The 20,532-nt window shown below is 40.9% G+C and overlaps 1 long non-coding RNA gene across 1 annotated transcript in view; it reads right to left on the reverse strand.

The window, feature by feature from the left end:
- Positions 1-8,126: 8,126 nt before the first annotated feature.
- LOC308394345 overlaps positions 8,127-20,532 on the reverse strand; it is a 65,528-nt gene continuing 53,122 nt past the window's right edge. Inside the window, exons 3-4 of the long non-coding RNA XR_013971201.1 lie at positions 20,390-20,493; positions 8,127-8,357 (exon numbers count right to left, since the gene is read on the reverse strand). This is a non-coding gene — a long non-coding RNA (uncharacterized lncRNA). The remainder of the gene's footprint in view (positions 8,358-20,389; positions 20,494-20,532) is intronic.

Here is a 20,532-nt window from a genome sequence, read left to right on the forward strand (position 1 = left end):
AAATGATGCGCATTTACCCACTATGTTTCCTAGGTGTCATTATATAGCTACTGGTGAAGTGTGGGAAGCTGCCGCGTAGCCTCCGTAATTATCTCTGAAAACTCGAACACGTCACAAGGTTAAAGTACATCGAGGGGTGCCGTTTTCTTTATTTTTCCACTTTGGCACATGCTATACATGCTATGATCATAAATAATTCATGACGTATATACATCTATTTCCCCATCTGATTTTTCGGACACAAAGAAATAACCCGTATTTATGACGCTATGGTTGATCAGCAGGGGACGTTATTGGAAAATTAAGTCCAGCAGCCGGACTTGAGCTTTACTCACAATTTCAAGGTTTACATTCTTCCAGTGTGTGCGTTTGTACCCCGAGGTTATCTGCCAAAACACTGTCCTCTTCATTTTCTAAAGGTCCTCCTCCCTCCATAAGCTGTGCCTCACACCTTCGCTCAGTCTTTTGCACAACAATTGAAATATGTTAAGTGATCATTTTCCTTAGTCTTAAATGTGCAATCTATTCAAATATGAGAGGAAATTGCCCACAGCTCACAAAAAAAGAAAAAAAATCGGAGGCGATTGAACGGGGGTAAAGCTGGAATAAATTATGCAAATAACACAAAGGACTTTACCAGTTGAAAGCCTAATTTTCCTATAATCAGCACACTGTCGCCTAATATTTTTTTTCCCACCTCTTATTAAAAGTGACTGTTCTTTTGCCGATCATCAGATGGCTCTATCTGTCTAGCTGCTCTTGTGAAATGACTGCAGCCTGCCAGACTAAATGCTAAAGCATTTTGCTGGAGCTTTTAGATGATGGTTACATTCCCACACAAGTAATTATGCGTCGGAGAGTCCAGAAATAAGGTTTAATTATACAGTAATCGTCTGTGATGGACACTAGGAAGTGGTGAGTACCGCCAGACTGCAATCCATCAATGACAAACCTCTGGCCAGTTTTAATTCCTCCTCATTTGCATCCTAACCTCCACACCAAGTTGCGCAAACGCTGTTAAATGTTAATAGGACCTGTCTCGCCACTCAAAATGAATGGTTAAGCCATTTTTAGTCACTTTTCTGTCTCCCTCCGCCTCCACCTACACCACCGCCACTCACTCTCTTCTATCCTCACTTTGTTTCATCTCTTGTCTTGTCTTTATCTCGCTAGCTCTTTAACCAGCTCACTTCTTTTATTCCTTTCCACGGCCATCATCTTCACACAATTCTCTTTTTTCCTTCCATCCTTTCCTCCCATCTTTCATTCTCTCCTCCTTCCTTCCTCGCAGGCTTCGCCGTGGAGGAGGCACAGAGCGGTCACTGATGCACTAATTGGGAGCAACACTTACAGTTTTATCTCCCCCTACCACTAATAGCGGTCTGCACTGAAGCAACTCACCTTAGGATGAGGAATGGATGGATGAGTTGGAAGTAGGAGGTAGCGGGGGGGCTTCAATGAAAAATTCTTCCACGCAGTACCACAGCACAGACTCAGTGTGAGATTGGGCCCTCAAGCCATTGTAGTTAATCCATATCCCGCAGGACCTCGGACTCAATTCCCTGCTTCATTAATTGAAAACGATGGCCCTTTTTTGGTGCGTGTGAATAAAACAAGGAGTCATTTATGAAAAAGAAAAAAAAAACATTTTGTCTGGTTTGTTCCTGAAGTAGCTGCAATCTCATTATGTCTCTGTGCTGCATTTCAAAATGTGCTATCATCTTTGTCTTGATTGTCTCCCAACGTCGGGAGAGATAAATACACACGCCGCTTTGCTGTGCTGATGCCAGGACTGTTTTTCAGTGAATCATTTGAAGTCTTATCAGCCTTTATGGAAATAAAGCCTTTGCTTAATAAACTGTTTCACAGGCTTTGGGAGAGTAGCACATAAACACCTTTTTTCTCCCTACAACGCCATCATTAGCGCATCTTGTTCAATGCTTTACACATAATTGGAATCAACATCTATTGTTCATGTTCTTGACCTTCCACTTGTTTTCCAGCAGACACTTAGAAACATTGTATTACTGCTGAGAGGAAATCTTAACTAGGCGAACACATGCTAAGTGCCTTTACTTTGTTTTATCAGGGGCACATTGCTTCACTTTGAATATAACTTGAAAACTCATACCTATCTAATTTAAATTATCTGATGAAAAATAACAATACAATACCAAGTATTTAAATATACAATTGAAATTAATCGTGCTGCCTATTTTCTATATGTAGCTGACAACTACCCATGCAGTGTGGATGAAAATACACATTAAAGTATAATACAGTGAAACTATGATATGTAGTATAATAGAAAGTTGAACAAAAAGTTATGAAAAATGAAAAATTGAAAAATTTACAATAAACGTCATAGACCACGACATTACCTCTCATTAAAGCTGAAAAAAAATGTTTTTATATTAACAGTCATTCACGTTAATACTTGAGTAAAACAGTGACATCATGAAGTCTATACTTCCATTCCTTAGTATCATCTCATGGTCAGCTTACAGAAAACAACTAATCGAATACCCCGAAACTCACACTGGCTATATACAGGGAGCCCTAAACTGTATCAGATGTGCACATTGCTCTACACATCATCACCACTAGCAGTATCACTGAAATCAGTGTACACCACATTCACCACTGCCATAGCAATCTTAGAAGCACAAGCTGGGAGCTGTTGGTCAGTTAACGTGGATGAAAAACAGGTACAATAAGATGTCCATACCTGAGGCTCGAGAAACTGCCAAACAAATACTCATAGCTCTACCCACAAGGCTAAAGAGATATACAAGAGAAGCAGAGGCTAAGATAATAAATGACTTATTTTCCAAAAATCCATTCTCATGTTTCATTTTTTCCCCTGCAGTGGAACCTTTGTTAATTTCATTAACACCAAAGCAGCTGTAATTTATTACCAACCCGTGTACCTTAAATTACAGTTCTACACACCAGCACAAATCACTTATACGATCTTTCTTTTAGTTTTTATGTATTTTTATTCATAAACACAACACCAGCAACAACAACACAGTTGAAAACCAGCCCAAAGAGGCTGAAAAGCAATTTGCAAAAAGTCATTCTACTGTAGAGACATTTACAAGAAGGTTACAGTGCTGCAAGCCTGACTGTTCACTGCTTTAGATACCTGTTGAAGGCTCTGGCTGCTTGATCTGAGTTAGCATACACTCAACTTTAACCTCACTCTGCTTTTTTGCTAAGTTTGCATTAGCATGCTGTCTGCGCAGATGCTTGGAAATAGTGTTAGCGGTATAATATAGCTGTTTGTTATCCGGATACAGTTTGCACTTTACCATTGCACTCTTATTCTTTCATGCGATAAAAAAGTAACATTCATATCTCTCCTCATCAAAAATTGTAGAACCGTCGACCATTTCTCTGACTGCAGCACGGGAACTGAAAACAGCTGATTGTAGCACAAAATATTTGTAACACAAGCAACAACATAACTGTAACTGTGATGTAATTGTTGAATTCAGTACAGTAAATTGTTCCTAAAAAATGAAATGTGGTTATAGTAACACCTTACTTTGGAACAAATTGTACCTAACACTGTGTATTTATGTATGTATAGGCATTAACACCTCCTATTTGTTAACACTTACAGTAACACTGAAGTTAATATATTATATACAGTCTATGATTAATTTCACTTTTTTGTTTTTGTTTGTTGTTGTTGTTGATCATTTCAATGTACTAGTTGTCAATAGTGGCCATACTTTCTAATTATAGATTAATGCTTTATTCTGATGCATAATGTAGCACTTGAACCAACTAAAATCAATGAACTATTGGTTTACAGCTAATATTAATTGCTTGTCACATAAGAGCAAGTCTGTAAAAAAAACCTGAGTTTACTGAACTCAGTATAATATTACCTTTTTAATATTATACTGTATTTTTAACCTTGTCTTGCAGTTATAGAAGTACTCATGATACAGGCACAAAGCTATCCAGATTGTAAATACTGAAATCACTCAGCCTTGAGCGACTGTTCAAGCTTCTTCATCTACAGTTCCAGACCCAAGTCCTGTAGTCACTCCAGCTCTCCCCATGGGGTGAGTTGGATTGCTGCGGGGATTTGCTTCTTCAGTGCCCACTGTTGTTTAATCGCTCACCAAAAGCATTTCTGATCGTCTCTGGGTGGAGTTACATTTACTCTCAAACCTCATCAGTTCAGTCACCTACAATGAGTTCATTGATGAGTTTTAACAGGTTTTTAACAATCCCCTTAAGGAATCCTGAGCTGAATCTGAAGTGTCTAATGATTAACAGGGGAATAGATCTGTATCTGAATTTCCTGTCAAGTTTAAAGTGTTGGTTGATGAAGCAGGTTGGGGAGACAAGGCTTTAAAAAACGGTTTCTATCATTTCCTAAGTGATAAATTGAAGGGTAAGTGAGCCACTAAGAATGACACTCAGCTAAGATTCCCTTGAGAATTTAGGGGACTGCTAGGGAGATTGATAACCAGTTTCATGAACAGGCACAAGAAAAGAACTACAAATCCTACACTTCAAGTAATTTCAATTGTATTTAGATAGTGTCAAATCAAAGCAACACTTGCCCCGAGTTCAGCTTCCAAAACCTCCTTTACCTTTCCATTCATGCGCTTCCTCGTGATCATTGAGGAGCTGAACTGGGGTGAACCAAACTTTCCCTGGAGGAAGAGAGGAGGGAGGAAAAATGTTGCATGTACCATAGTCAGATTAGGCATTATGTTGCATGCCATTAAAAGACCAAGTCCGTCAGGAATTGTGGTGGTACTGGTGGGCAACTTCCTGCAACTAGCCTGCCTTTGTAGACATTACTTTACTCTGGAACTGATAAAAATGGAGTAATATTAGGTGATCAGTTGCCATTTCAGTTAGGAATTCCCTTGGAACCACTCTTCTCACCTCTCTGTGTCTCCATTAAACGGTCAGTTGCTGATCAGGATTTTGTACCGAACAAAGCGAGTTCATCTCATGCTATCAGGAAATGACTGTGAGTACCTGGAGTTTCATAGATTCTCCACACCACAAACTCCAATCGTTTTTGATTGTACCTGGTTAGAAACTCATGACCTTCACATAAATTGGACTGACAGGAGAATTGAGAGTTGGAGTTTTTTCTGCCTTTGTCATTGCTTAGATTATGCCTCCTGCCAATTCACTTCCCGTCAGCCAATTCTCTGCCAGATTTGTCATTGGTGCGCCCCAAGTACTACGACCTGGGACAAGTTTTTTTGTAAGGAGAAAATGCTCTTTCCCTCCCAACAGACCTTACGAATGTGCCACTGATCTGTTGCCTGAAGCTCCTCTGCCTTCAACCTGGTTCTACAAATTCTCTGGTCCTGAAAGAGAAGCCATGGAAACCTGCATCAAGGACTCACTTGCTCTCAGTATTATATAGTCATCTTATATTTTTGTTGAGGAAAAGAATACAACACTGAAACCGTTTATTGAGTACATGAATTAGATCATCATTAAAGATACATCACCTGTGCTGTTGAATGATGTAACCGTGTTCACTAAGCTCGATTTGCTCAACGCTTACTGTCTGGTGCACAAAAGGGAAGCTGATGAGTGTAGGTTGCATTCAGTGCTCCCCTTTTAGGTTAACCATTGCACCAGCAGTTCTCCAGGCTTTAGTCAATGATGTGCTGAGGGTTTTTCTGAACAACTTTGTATTTGTCTATTTTTACAATTTTCTAATTTTCTCCAGAGATCTCATACAACATAAAGAAAATGTAGTGAAAGTATTAGAGCATCTATAGGAAAACAGGCTCTGTGTAACAAAAAGCAAAAGCAAATTCCATGTCACAAAAGTGTCTTTTCTGGGCTACATTCCTGAGGGTGGGCAGATGAAGACTGACCCAGGGAAAGTTAAAGCTGTCTTGAAATGCCGTGTACACAGTTGCAGACAGATCTTTTATAAGAAACTGAAGCCAGTTTGTTTCACAATCAACCTTTCTCATCTCATTCTCCAGGTCGTTTAAATGGAATCCCAAAGCCAAAAAAGCCTTTGCTGAGCTCAAGAGACTGTCAAGTCTACACTTGTCCTGGTTACCTGATCCTCATAAGCTCTTGGCAGTCAAGGTGGCTGCTTTAGACTTCAGAGTGGCAGTACACCAACCTTCTTTTCCCATTGTCTAAACTTTTGCAGACAAATTACAACTGACTTTGTCCCCCTACACATCCTCCAACAAACATGTACATGTGTGGGGAAGCAGTATATACAATCCACAAGATCTTGGATATCCACTGGCGAGGTTGGGGACTCCATTATCTAGTGGACTGGGAGGCATATGGAACAGAAGATAGATGTTGTATTCCCTGGTCATTCCTTTTGGATCCATCTCTTAATTGAAGACTTCTACAGGGTGCACCTAAACAAGCCAGCAAGAGCTAGGCGATCACTATTGTGGGGCAGCTGGATGGACTGGAAATCTGTTTTTCTTGTTTATTAAACTCGTTTTACTATTGAGTATCAAATGGTGTTAGTGGGCTGGCTCTTCTCTCTGGGTCTGTGCCTGGGTGGAATTTCTCAGTTTGAGCAGTCCTTGATGCAGGTGCTTGCATCTGATAATCAAGTGTGGAGTACAGAATCATTAGCCTATATATCATTTTTTTTAAGTATATCCAAACTGCTGTTAAACAGTGCAAGGAATTTGCACTGTAGACAGCTTTTCCAAACATCCTATTTTAAACACAGAAACAAAATAATTTCACAAAAATAAAACAAAAGACCTACCAAGGTCAAAATTATTACAGATTGTGGGTCCCTGAATCTGATAGTCAATTTTCTATCCTTTTTGCTAGATAACAGCCTACAGTCATTTGATGCCTCACACACCTCTTCTGAGAAATCCCAGCCCATTCTTCTTTGGTGAATCTCTCAAGCACCTTCACATTCAATGGTCTTCAGTTCATCCCACAGATTTTTAATGAGAACCAAGTCAAAGCTTTGTGAAGGCCATTCAATAAAATTTACTTTGGTCTTCTAGAGTTAGTTCTTCATCAGGAGTGACATATGTTTGGAGTCTTTTTGGAAGACAAATTGATGACCCAGATCCAGTTCCTTTCAAAATCTTCACATATCCTTATTTCTTCATGATTCCTTCCACTTTGACAAGATTTCCAGTTCCAGACGCACTGAAGCATCCCTGCAGCATGATACTCCCACCTGGTCTCACTGTGAGGATAGTGTTTTTTGGGTGGAATCCCTCTCTCTTCTTCCTCCAAATACATGCAATATCTCTATGGCCAAAGCGCTTTAGCTTTGCATACTCTTACCAAAGGTTTTGCTTCCACTACACATAATGTTTGTCCAGGTTGCCCTTAGCATCCTTGAGTCTGGCTTGAACTTTCAGACAGAGTTTTTCTTGGTCTGCAACAACACAGTTTATTCCTGTATAGGTTTTTAGTGATTGTCTTCTTGGTGACCACAATTCCTCACTTGGCTAAGTCATGCACTACTGTCTTGGCAGTTGTCCTGGTGTCTTTAGACACATCTCACACTATTTTACTTTTCAGGCTTGTTCTGTAATGTGTGACTCTGAGTTTTATGGTGATAGTACTCACTCCAGTGGTTGAAAAGTTATCACACAAAACTGTGATAACTTTGTATACCCATCTCTAGGTTTGTGAGCATCAACAACTAGCAGAGCTCCCATATGCAAAGCTGTAGTGCTGCTAAGTCTTCCCACCAACTACTCTCTATCAGCAAGCCATTCCCTCCATAACAGTTAACAATTTAAATTTTCCAACTTTTCCCTGGGTCTGCTCTTTGGATTTGCCTTTTTCCCAAGCATGACAGCATCGTAGATGGTATAACAGATGGACATGGTGACTGTGATGCCATCTGTTGGTCTTTGAAGTCCTGTTTTTAAGCCTCAAAATAACAGTTTACGCCATTACCATCAAGTAGATATGAGAAGTAGGAGTGGGTTTGAGCATGAAACCAGACACTCTTTAACTGACGAGTTGTGATTAACAGGTGTGAGCATGTAGTTTCATACTTTTTTTTTTTCTTTTGCCTGTCCCGTTTGGCTCTTTTGCCATCAGAATTATTGTCTAAAGGCAAAGAAAGATGCCCAACGGATTTACTTTACCAAAGTGACCATCCCAGCCTTGCCGTAATGGTCCATTTGATTCACCTTTTATTGTTTATTTTATTTTCCATTTACTGAATACGGGACAGACTTGACTGTGGGAAAGAAGGGGAGAAAGAAAGAGGGAAAGAGAAACAGCTGAGAAGAGGGACGGGGGAGAAGGGCAAAAAACAAAAACCAACAGAACGGGCAGAAAAAGAAAAAAAGAGGAAAAAAAATGCATATATCGATCACCTGGATCACCTGCTGAGAAAGAAAAAAGAAAACAAGCAGAAGAGAACAAGAGTAATAGAATAAACAACATCACAATGATATATGGGAATATGACAGTAAATACTAAATATTAAACATTATTGTGCAGCACATAAGATCAACAGAACACAGTGTGCTTTGAGGTAGGAGCCAAAAAGGGTGTAGTTTGTGGGTGTGATCACCCGTGTGTACACCTGTGAGCATGGACGCGCTTGTTTTTTTAAAAGGTTCCTTCATGTAATGATCTGCTAGAGGGTGTGGGGGAGCCACAGGCCCCGTCCTCCAGGGCATGAAGCAGGTATGGAGGAGATCAAAACTCCAGACATCCAGAGGCCCCCAGAACACAAGAGACCAAGGAAGACTAACAGAGGGGCAGCCGCGCCACTGTCCCAGAAAGAGCTGAGGAGAGTCCCAGATGAGGGCTCACTCAGCAGCTGCGGAGCAGAAGCCAGAGGGAGTTGCAGTGACGTGCCCGTGAGCTCCGCCGGCAGCCAGCTGTGCCTGAGTGACCGAGCCCCAGGCCAAGAGGCCGGGGGCACCCCACCTCCGAAGTGGCCCGAGCGAGCCCCAGGCTCCAGGCCCCGATAAGCGGCCGCCAAGGAGTGAGCCGGTGTGTACCTGGACGCCCATCCCCGGACACAAAGAACCACCAATGCACCGATGTCTGAGGGAGTCCGCCACTGGCAGGGGAAGTGGTGGTGGGGGGAGATAGGCCTCCAAACCTTGGAGGGCCTGAGATGTCCCCAGAGAGGTGGCGTCTGATACCCAACCTGACATATAGACACAGACATACAGGCACACACAGACACAAACATCCATTCCCACCCTCATGCTCTCATATGCACTTACTCCACACTCAACCAACGTGGAGACAGACATAAAGAGACGCTGTACACACGATCACACTCCCCAAGCTTACTCTACAAACCGGGTCTAGGTACCCTTGCCCCTGGAGGGGGGAACTGCACCCAGACCCAGGTGGTGTTACCCTTTTCCCTGCGGTGGGGAGAGGCAGACCGCCCCGACTCCGCAGCAGCAGGGAGGCCCCACACTCCAGACCGCAGTCGGACGGCCAACTCCTCCTCCTAGCCCCCCCGCTCCAGCAGGCCGCAGAGAACGGGGGTGAGAGAAGACTCCAAACCTCCAAACATGTAGTTTCATACTACAGATAATCCCTCATTTTGAAAAATAGAATGACCAAGATGAACAATTTGACAATTTTCTATTCACCCATAATGAACAAGCCCATAAACTCAATGGTAAATGTTTATAGGGGTTATTCAGTGAACCGTTTTATTTATTGGGGTTTTTTGTAGTTTGTTTTTCTTTGGTTATTTCTTTGTACAAAATACATTAATCACACTAATGCTTTATACCAGATTTAGCTACATGCTAATTTTCATCTGCAGTCTCTGAGCACTTTGATAGGACCAGAAGTATTTTTGCAATCACAGCATCTGGTGGCCTTCAGATATAATCCAGGTTTAAGGTACTACCTACTTCCATCTTTTATTCTATGTATGATTATTATTGTATTAAAATATATAAGAATAGAAATAGCAGGACTGCGTTTTAATACAGTAGTTGGTTTGAAAGGAACTAACCACTGTACAACTGCTGTCATCAGATAAGTGAAGTGGTATGCAATGTAGACTTATCTGAGGCACTGAATTAGAGCAACAAGTCCTTCTGATGGGACTGGAACTAATGTGAGATGTCACAAAACTCTGAATTGACTGAAGAAGGACATGTAGTAGAAACGACTTCACCTTTCGCTGAAGTATGGAGATTCAGCATGGTTCACTACAACATCTTCCATGCAAATGTTGGTCTTGATTATGCAAATATATTATTATGTTAATGGTGTCCAACTTTAATAATGCATGATGTTGGCATACTGATAATGCATTGCATTTATTGTCATGCAAATTCTAGGTTAGAAGCATATTAATTGGCACTTATCAGATATTCCTTACTTTGGTTAATAATGAGTAGGCTGTTTATCCATACTTTTTTCAGTCTTTCTTTTAGGCCTGTGTCTTATGGTATGATTTACTATTCAACATCATAGATCTTTGTTCGTTTTAACAGCTGGCTGTTACCAGTCCAGTTCTTCTCTTACAAGCTTCCTGAGCAGCCATCATTGACTTTCAAAAGCCAAAATCTGATCCATTTGATCGCATGGCCCCCTTGCTAACAGGGAGTAAGATGTGAGTCATCCTCACTCCACTGCCCACTTCCCTTAGCAGAAAAACTTAAAACGAGCTTTTGCCAGCGTCACAGGAGAATACCTTCAGAAACACTCTTTTGCTTTTTTTATGTTGTTGTCAGATTGGCGGCGCTTGTGGAATGTTCACAGGCACTTGGGGACGAGCGCATAGTTGTGAGTGGCAGACCGACCAACTGACAGCCAGTGAGGCTGTCTCTGGAGGATTCCTACTGAGGAGGTGTCGCTGAGTGAACTATCAGAGACTGTGATGTGCATTAGGCTGTGCAGGAGACCTCCACAAAGAGATTTTTTTGTGTGCCTGACATTATGAGAGATTCATTAGCTGTCTACTGTTTTTTTCTGATCATTACTCATCAAAGGGTTTCATCTTTCCAGACAGTGATTGACAGGTTGAAATAACTTGATTTCTACCTCTCTGGCAGATTTTATCACAGCACATACTGTACAAGAACTGTGATCTGTTCATCATCTTGTGTTTTTCTTTACTTTGGGTAGAATTTATAACTGCTGCAATCATTTTGTTTCACCACAGTATGTAGTTTCTTATGTGATTTTTATTTTGGCCATAATACCACATCATGCATAACTGCTGTTGGAAACATCCAATTAGTAGCACTCAGGTTATGTTAGCTTAGTTAACATAACATAATATATGTACACACACACACACAAACATGTCATAAATGTGCAAACACACAGAGACATGCATGCGGGGAAGGAATGGACCAAGAAAATGCATATAACCACTTGCTGTTTCCACATGAGTTCACTCATTGGGAATGGGGGATGGGAAACCTGAGGTGTGTGAGGGGAAAAGAGGAGATCATGGCGGCAGCAACAGTGGGAGCAGTATGGTCGTGGTGGCAATCTCACCAAATCATGAGTACCGTATTTTCACGACCATAAGGCGCACTTAAAAGTCTTAGATTTTCTTCAAAAAGTGCGGCGCGCCCTATAGCGCAGTGCGCCCTATGTGTTGTAAGGAGGACGTAGTAGAGAACACCATGAGAACGTTAAAGGGTGAAGTGTGGGCGTTGATCGTATATACCGGGACAATCGCACATACCTGTATAAAAGAACAGGTATGTGCATTATGCAGGACATCGTTGTTTTAACAACCCTGAAAATGGCAAAGAGACACGCTTACGAAGCACAGTTTAAACTGAAGGCCATCAGCTACGCGGAGGAACATGGAAATCGAGCAGCGGCGAGAGAATTTAAGATAAACGAATCGATGGTTCGCAAATGGAGGAAGCTGGAAAACAAGCTCCGGCAGGTCAAGAAAACGCAGCTGAGTTTCCGCGGACATAAGGCGAGGTGGCTCGAGTTGGAGGAAAGACTCGAGCGGTGGATCATCGAGCAAAGAGCGAGCGGGAGAAGCGTTTCGACGGTCACCATTCGGCTAAAAGCAGTTTCACTAGCTGAAGAGATGAACATTGACCATTTCCAAGGAGGTCCGTCTTGGTGCTTTCGTTTTATGAAACGGTGCCATTTTTCCATCCGGACCAGGACTACGATAGCGCAGCAACTTCCAGCGGATTATAAGGAAAAGCTGGCCATCTTCCGCTCCTACTGCAGCAAACACATCGGCGACAAAAACATCCAGCCCAGCCACATCACAAACATGGACGAGGTCCCGCTCACTTTTGACATCCCGGTGAGTCACACTGTGGAGAAGAAGGGGACCAGCACGGTAGCGATACGCACAACGGGGTATGAAAAGTCTTCTTTTACTGTTGTGCTTGGCTGCCATGCTAATGGACAGAAACTGCCGCCTATGGTGATTTTTAAGCGAAAGACTTTGCCTAAAGAGAAGTTTCCAGCAGAAATCATCATTAAGGCAAATGAAAAGGGCTGGATGGATGAGGAAATGATGAAAGAGTGGCTGAGGGAGGTGTATGTAAGGAGACCAGGTGGTTTTTTCCACGCATCACCATCGCTGTTGATCTGTGACTCTATGCGTGCCCATCTCACAGCCGATGTGAAAAAACTTGTGAAGCAAATGAACTGTGAGCTTGCTGTCATTCCGGGAGGCCTGACAAAGGAACTCCAACCGCTGGACATCGGTGTGAACCGCCCGTTCAAAGTAAGGCTGCGAGCGGCCTGGGAGCGATGGATGACCGGTGGAGACCACAGTTTCACTAAGAGTGGAAGGCAGCGCCAGGTTTATCACATCGTTTCCTGGTTTACACATATTGGTTTAGTGGATTTGCATTAGCTTTTTATCATTTTTAAGCTACTTAAAAGCTAGTTTCATCTATGAACTTAATATGACTTTTATCACTGTTTGTTTCATTACTATTAGGTTAATTTGACACTTTTAGTTAAAAATTTTAACAATTTACCTGTTTCATTTTCATTTTTGTTTTACCTCCCCTTTGATTACTTTTAGCATGGTATAAGATCTCAGTAACCCAGTAAGGTCAAATTTGTCATTGGCGATAATTAACCATAACTTAGGCAATCAGCCTAATTAACCTATTTAACTTGGGCAATTGGACTTTTTTTTTAAAAAAATTGCTGTCCCAAGTCTTAGCAATCACAGAAGAAATAAGAAGTCATTCCAAATGACAAACCAAAACTTTCATATTTTTTCCATATATGCTCTAATTTGACTTACTTTTAGTAGTTTTTATTGTTCACTAAGAATATTTAAGAAAATATTTTAACAGTATTTCATTTAGTTATCTATTTCAAGTTTTTGTAGCACACTGTTTAAACTTCCTTGTTTTCTTTGTAAAAGGAATCTTTTTCTACAAGTTGTAGGATTTAAGAACTGCTGGCTCAACATATGTGACAATGGAGTGCAGACCCCTAAAACACAAGGCAACTGCAAACCATCCATCAGTCTGAGGATTAGATCTACCTTCCATATGAATTTTTACTCATACAGAATTATAGAGGTGTAAGATACTACATATAAAACATATAATATATATATATATATACATATATATATACATATATAATATAATGAATATAATACAAAATGCTGCAGGAAGAGTACTTACAGGACTAGAAAGAGAGAGCATATTTCTCCTATATTCTTATATTCCTCCTATATTTCTCCCCTTCATTGGCTCCCTGTTAAATCCAGAATTGAATTCAAAATCCTGCTCCTCACATACAAGGTCTTAAATAATCAGGCCCCATCTTATCTTAATGACCTTGTAGTACCATATCACCCTATTAGAGCACTTTGCCCTTGCACTGCAGGCTTACTTGTTGAGTATTTAAAAGTAGAATGGGAGGGAGAGCCTTCAGTTTTCAGGTCCCTCTTCTGTGGAACCAGCTTCCAGTTTGGATTCGGGAGACAGACACTATCTCTACTTTTAAGATTAGGCTTAAAACTTTCCTTTTTGCTAAAGCAAATAGTTAGGACTGGACCAGGTGACCCTGAATCCTCCCTTAGTTATGCTGCAATACGCATAGTCTGCTGTGGGATTCCAATGACGCACTGAGTATTTCTTCTTCAGTCACCTTTCTCACTCACTATGTGTTAACAGACCTCTCTGCATGGAATCATACTTGTTATTAATCTCTGGCTCTCTTCCACAGCATGTCTTTATCCTGTCTTCCTTCTCTCACCCCAACCAGTCGCAGCAGATGGCCCCTCCCCTCCCTGAGCCTGGTTCTGCCGGAGATTTCTTCCTGTTAAAAGGGAGTTTTTCCTTCCCACTGTCGCCAAAGTGCTTGCTCATAGGGGGTCATATGATTGTTGGGTTTTTCTCTGTATGTATTATTGTAGGGTCTACCTTACAATATAAAGCGCTTTGAAGCGACTGTTGTTGTGATTTGGCGCTGTATAAATAAAATTGAATTGAATTGAATATAATGTATATATAATGTAATATACATGATTTGAAAAGTAAGCAATCTTTGAGTCACTCACATGGCTTAAACAGTAAATACAAAATCAATTTTAAAAAGAAGTGGACAAAAGTTACTTACTAACAAATGCAAAAAAAAAAACAGTCAATTTGGAAATTTGGAAAAAGAAAACAGTTAATACACACACCTTCAGTTTGAATTTATTTGCTTAAGTTACCACACAAAACAGCTTCTCTGCTTTGTTTTCATCTTCACTATATTCGACAGGCTATCTAAGAACCTATATTCCTCATTACTATAGAAAAGCAGGCTGTTTTGTAAAAAGCATAGTTTTCATACTCAAATCTCAGCAATAAACACAAATAACCTCTGCTATCGGCGACCTGCTCAGAAATGAGGGGGAGTATAGAGAAGATGCAGAACAGAGGTGAGCATGCACCACAAGGTCACTTCAGATTGAGAAGTTTGTCAAAATGTGATGACATTAGCAGTCTATAAACTGTTATTGGCCTTAGCTGAGTGTTGGCCATGTCTGAACTGTCTGAAATTACAAAATAAATAAATAAGAGAGATGGGGAGGGAGGGAGAGAGAGAACACATACACCCAAACTGACTGCCACCACTCTTCCAGAAATGATTGCCTCGGAGGTTTCTTTTTTTCTCCCATCTCTCCTTGTGGTGCACATGCCCCCCCCCCCCCGCACACACACACACACACACACACAAACGAACAACACACCCTCCTCCGCCCTCACCACCAACAACACAACTAATATCCCCATCCCCCACGTCTCGTGCTCACATGGTTGTACTGTAGAAGGCAGGCTGCCAGATATGTGTAAGCGTCTAGGAAAGGAGGGAAGGGAAAGCCAGAGGAGGCAGAGGGAGGGAAAAGCTTGATCTGGATTTAATGATATTAAACATGGTTTTTATGCTCAATAACAGGCCTGTATTATGATTGATCCAAGACAGTCAACACTTTATCTAGACACAAATGGAATCGTCTGTCATTGAGTCTATTGAGTCATCAATATCCGCTGTAGTTATTTCTCTTTTTTTTCCCCTCCTGGATCGTTTACAGTGAGTAATCATCTGTCTGGTCGCTCGCGTCTCATGGGTTTGATCGGATACCACTTTTGAACAGCGGCGGAAACCTGCCTGACAATGCAACAAGCAACTCACTGAAGATTGAGAGGGCCCCATTATGATGGCTGCCCGTGGCCATATCAGAAGGCTTTTCTTCTCCCTCCTCTCGCCTCAACATAACACACAACGGTAAATAAATCACAGCTCCGACTCTGCTTATCGATCGGCCCTGTTCCGAGCTCCCCCGCCCCGTCTGCTCATTCTTCTCTACAGGATGAATTGTTGCTTTGTGCATTGAGGAGGGCGAGACTGTCAAAACACAGAGGTGCAGGTTCAAAACAGTAAAGAGACAGAGCAAACAGGAATACATTCTAACTGCATGACCCGTTGTGATGCTACATTGTTAGCCTCGATTATGCTTCATATTAATCGAAATGATTTCAATTAGTGGCAGCATTTTGCATTTGCTTTCCTGGAGGGGAAGCCTGTGTCCTGCTGGGACTACTCTATTAGTGCCATTGTTTCAGGCATGATCAATTAGTTACAGAGAGGTAAGTGAACCAATTTGGAATACTTATTTATCCAAGACATGCATATAGTTCAATTAAGCAAAGCCTGAAAATTCTGGGTGATTTGCTGTTAGACAGGACATTCATCCCAAAATAATTGACTTTTAAATTCAAATTAATTGATTTGTATTTAAGATAAAATCAATTTAAAGATTTGAAGAAATGGAAAATACTGAGACAGAGAATCTATATTTTCACAAAATACCAACCAACATAATTAAAGAGTGCAAGTGAAATAAATGAATATAATTTTTGGTCCATATTAGACATAAAGAGTGCATTCTATGCCATCTCTTCTCAGTTGTACTCATATCAAGTCAGTTAAGTTATGGATAAACTACAATGCTGATGATATGTATATCAGGTCTTTCATAGCTATACGAGCTCTAGACTAATCAATGTTACCTCAGCAGGTGGAGGCTGTCAGTTAATTGCAGGTCTGGCAGTTCAGTGTTCTTCCACCCCTGAACTCCAGGCTAATGGAACTGCATTGACACTGGCATATGAATATGAGTCGGTGGATGGATAATAGATAAATTGTTTTGTTTAAATGTATGTGGATTTTTCCTATACCAACACATATGAAAATAAGTTTTGCCTTTAAAGCAGAAAACAGCTGCCTGTGCCTCTTTAAAAAAGAGGAATGACAGTGGTAAAATGAAGCAAATCCAAAAATTGGAAGTCATAATCCGCAAGCAACGTAAACGGTTATCCTATAAAATTGACACTTTGTTATCTGATTTAACAGTGTTCTGGGATGATGTCAAATTCCTAGCCTGAACTTTTGTTTCAGTCCAGTCCTGCTGGATAGTGTGGCACAGCTTTATTTTCGTTGATTTTAAACGAACAAACATCCAGATGATGGCCGGTCTCTGTGTCTGGCTGCCTGCCACCGCCTGCTGCCCCTGTTGCTTTTCATTCAACATTTTGAAGAATGATGTATAAGTTGTCATAGTTTATGACCACCAAACTCTCTTGAATCTATGACTGTCTCTCATGTACTCCTACACTTTTGAATTTGGTCAGAAATGGCCCTTTCCGTTCCCTACTCCTCAGTACACTAAAGGTCCCTGGGTTAACACTGCCTGTCACCAGAGAGAAGGTTTCAGGAAGTTTGGGAAGGATCTAATTCTGAGAAAACGTGTCCTCAGTCAACATAACCCTACCGGTTTCATCTTGAGAAAGATGGATCTGACTTGTCAACTCATTCACTGCCACTCCTTGTACTGAGACCAAGACCTTACCCAACAGCAGCCAACCTACCCTATACTACCAAAAGTATTCACTCGCCCATCCAAATCACTAAATTTAGGTATTTCGATCACTTCTGTGGCCACAGGTTCCTAAAATCAAGCACATAACCATGCAGACTGCTTCTACAAACATTTGTAAAAGAACAGGTCACACCCTCAGGAGTTCAGTGAATTGCAGATTGTTATTATAAGTCCAGTCCAGTTGTGAAAGTTCCTCATGGCCAAATATTCCATAGTCAAATCTTAGTTGTAATATAGCCAAATGGAAGCCGTTGGGAACAACAGTAACTCAGCTAGTAGTAGGCCATGTAAAATCACAGAACAATGTCAGAAGATGCTGAGTTGCATATTGTGCAGAGGTCACCAACTTTCTGTGGAGTCAGTTGCTACAGACCTCCCAGTTTCACGTGGACTTCGGATTACCTCAAGAATAGTGTGTAGAGGGCTTCATGGAATGGGTTTCCATGGCCAAGCAGTTGCATTCAATCCCTACATTACCAAGTCTAATTCAAAGCGTCAGATGCTGTGGTGTAAAGCATACCACCACTGGACAGGACTTGAATGACAAATTATGCTTCTTTGTCTGGCAATCCGATGCATGAGTTGCCAAGAGAACAGTACTTATCTGACTGCATTGTGACAAACATAACGTTTATTGGAGGCAGAATTATGGGGGTTGTTTTTCAGGAGTTGGGCTCAGCCCCTTAGTTTCAAACAGGACCTCCGAATGCTTCATCATACTATGAAATTTTAGTTATACTTAGTTATACGCTATACTAAAAATCCTGCCTTTTCTTTGTGTGATAGATCTGAAAATTGTCGTCCATGATCTTATTTACTTTATGTACTTATTTTACAGTCAATCCTGTCCGTCCCATGAGGTTTAGAATTGATTTCAAGATCTTCAGGTTTGTCTGTAAAGCCCTTTATGTGTGGCTTCTTAGATTTCCTACTTTGCTTCCCAGTCCCTCCACTGCCCCCCACTCTAGATTTAAACTCAGAGGTGTTCTCTGTCTTGGCCCTCAAACTGTGGAAGAGCATTCCTCTAACAGTCAAATCTGCTCCGTGCAGTGAGTCTTTTAAAACTAGACTTAAAAATGATTTTTTATTCTATCATTATTATTATTGTTTTAGTTAAGTCTGTCTCATTTGTTTATTGTGTCTTCTGTGGGGGGTTTTTTAGCCATGACTGTATCTGTTTATGGTAAATTGTAAATGGCCTGTATTTATATAGCGCTTTACTAGTCCCTAAGGACCCCAAAGCTCTTTACATATCCAGTCATCCACCCATTCACACACACATTCACACACTGGTGATGGCAAGCTACATTGTAGCCACAGCCACCCTGGGGCGCACTGACAGAGGCGAGGCTGCCGGACACTGGCGCCACCGGGCCCTCTGACCACCACCAGTAGGCAACGGGTGAAGTGTCTTGCCCAAGGACACAACGACCGAGACTGTCCGAGCCGGGGCTCGAACCGGCAACCTTCCGATTACAAGGCGAACTCCCAACTCTTGAGCCAAGGTTTAACATTTACTAACATGTATTTTACTTGTTTTTTATGTATTATATTCCATCTTTTGTACAGCACATTGTCTTTAAATGTGCTTTATGAATTAATTTGATTTGACGAGTAAAATCTTTAAACTAAGGCATCAAGTATTTACATGAGGTAATTAATAATAAAATAATGTATAAAATCTGAGGTGTTACACACTGCCAACATCCATGTGTGGTACCTAATCAAATCAAATCAAATCAAATCACTTTTATTGTCACATCACATGTGCAGGCACACTGGCACAGCACATGCGAGTGAAATTCTTGTGTGCGAGCCCCACAAGCAACAGAGATGTGCAAACACAACAACACAAACGAGCAAAATACAAGAATGGCCAACCTGAAACTAATAAATATATGTACAATATATAATAGTGTATGCATTTCTGGATGTGTATACTAAATATTTTCCTACGTGTGTGTGTGTGTGTGTGTGTGTGTGTGTGTGTGTGTGTGTGTGTGTGTGTGTGTGTGTGTGTGTGTATACACATTTTTACAAATTAAATAGTAAAAATAATAATAATAATAATAATAATAATAATAATAATAATAATAATAATAATAATAAAATATATAAAATATACAGAGTTGAATATGTGCAAAACAAGTGGCATTTATATACAGTGTGGAGTGCATAATGTTGAAGTTCCAGTAGTGAAGCTGAGGTGTCTATGACGTGTTCAGCAGTCTGATGGCCTGATGGAAATTATAATTATATATAACATATAATATATATATATATATATATATATATATATATATATATATATATATATATATATATATATATATATATATATATATATATATATATATATATATATATAATTATAATACATTAGATAAGGCATTTGAAAGGAATTGACACATGGAGTCTAAATGAGATTCATATTTGATAAAATGCTATCAAACCCCAACCCCACTAATGTTGCAGTCTTTGGGCATCTGTGAAAGGGTTAAGTTAAGTGGTTTCCCGAGGCAGAAAGCATCCTATGACTAGCAATCAACACTAATAAGATTCATCTTCTCTTAAAAGACTCAGTGAAAAGCCCTAAATCCATTCTGAACACATTCAAAGGGGGAACTGAAGGAGGTGCCTTGTGCTGTGATGTTTTCACGTCCCTCACTCTCTCTCTGTCTTTCTCTCTGCCCCATTCTATCTCTTTTTTTCCCTCCCGCTTCATTATCATTCCCAGGTTATCCCAGCAGCCAAGTGAATCTGGAGCACAAATGAATTAAGGGAGAATTAAGGAGCCTGTGCAAAGTGAAGCCTTTCCAAATCTCAGCTCAGACGAAAGGTGGACCTGCTCAGACATGTGTGCACACACTCAAACACATGCTCACAGGTGTCACAACACTCATCCCTACTACCGACCCACCCAACCACCCACACAAACTAACACGCACACACAGACTAACAATGCATAATCTGTAGCTGCGTCTATAAATTTGTGGACGTCATTGAGTGTTTGTTGGGAGTGTTTGTCCTCACCTTGCTTCTGGGCCTCATGCCAAGCACAACTTCTTGCAGTCCGCAGCCAAAGCAGCACAATGGCACCTAACGTAGCCCACCACCCTCCCAGCATATTATATCAGCTGGGGGAAAAAAAATTTCAAAGACAGGACAAAGAAGTA

The sequence above is a fragment of the Rhamphochromis sp. 'chilingali' genome, assembly GCF_963969265.1.
Source record: "Rhamphochromis sp. 'chilingali' genome assembly, chromosome: 3".
Taxonomy (NCBI): domain Eukaryota; kingdom Metazoa; phylum Chordata; class Actinopteri; order Cichliformes; family Cichlidae; genus Rhamphochromis; species Rhamphochromis sp. 'chilingali'.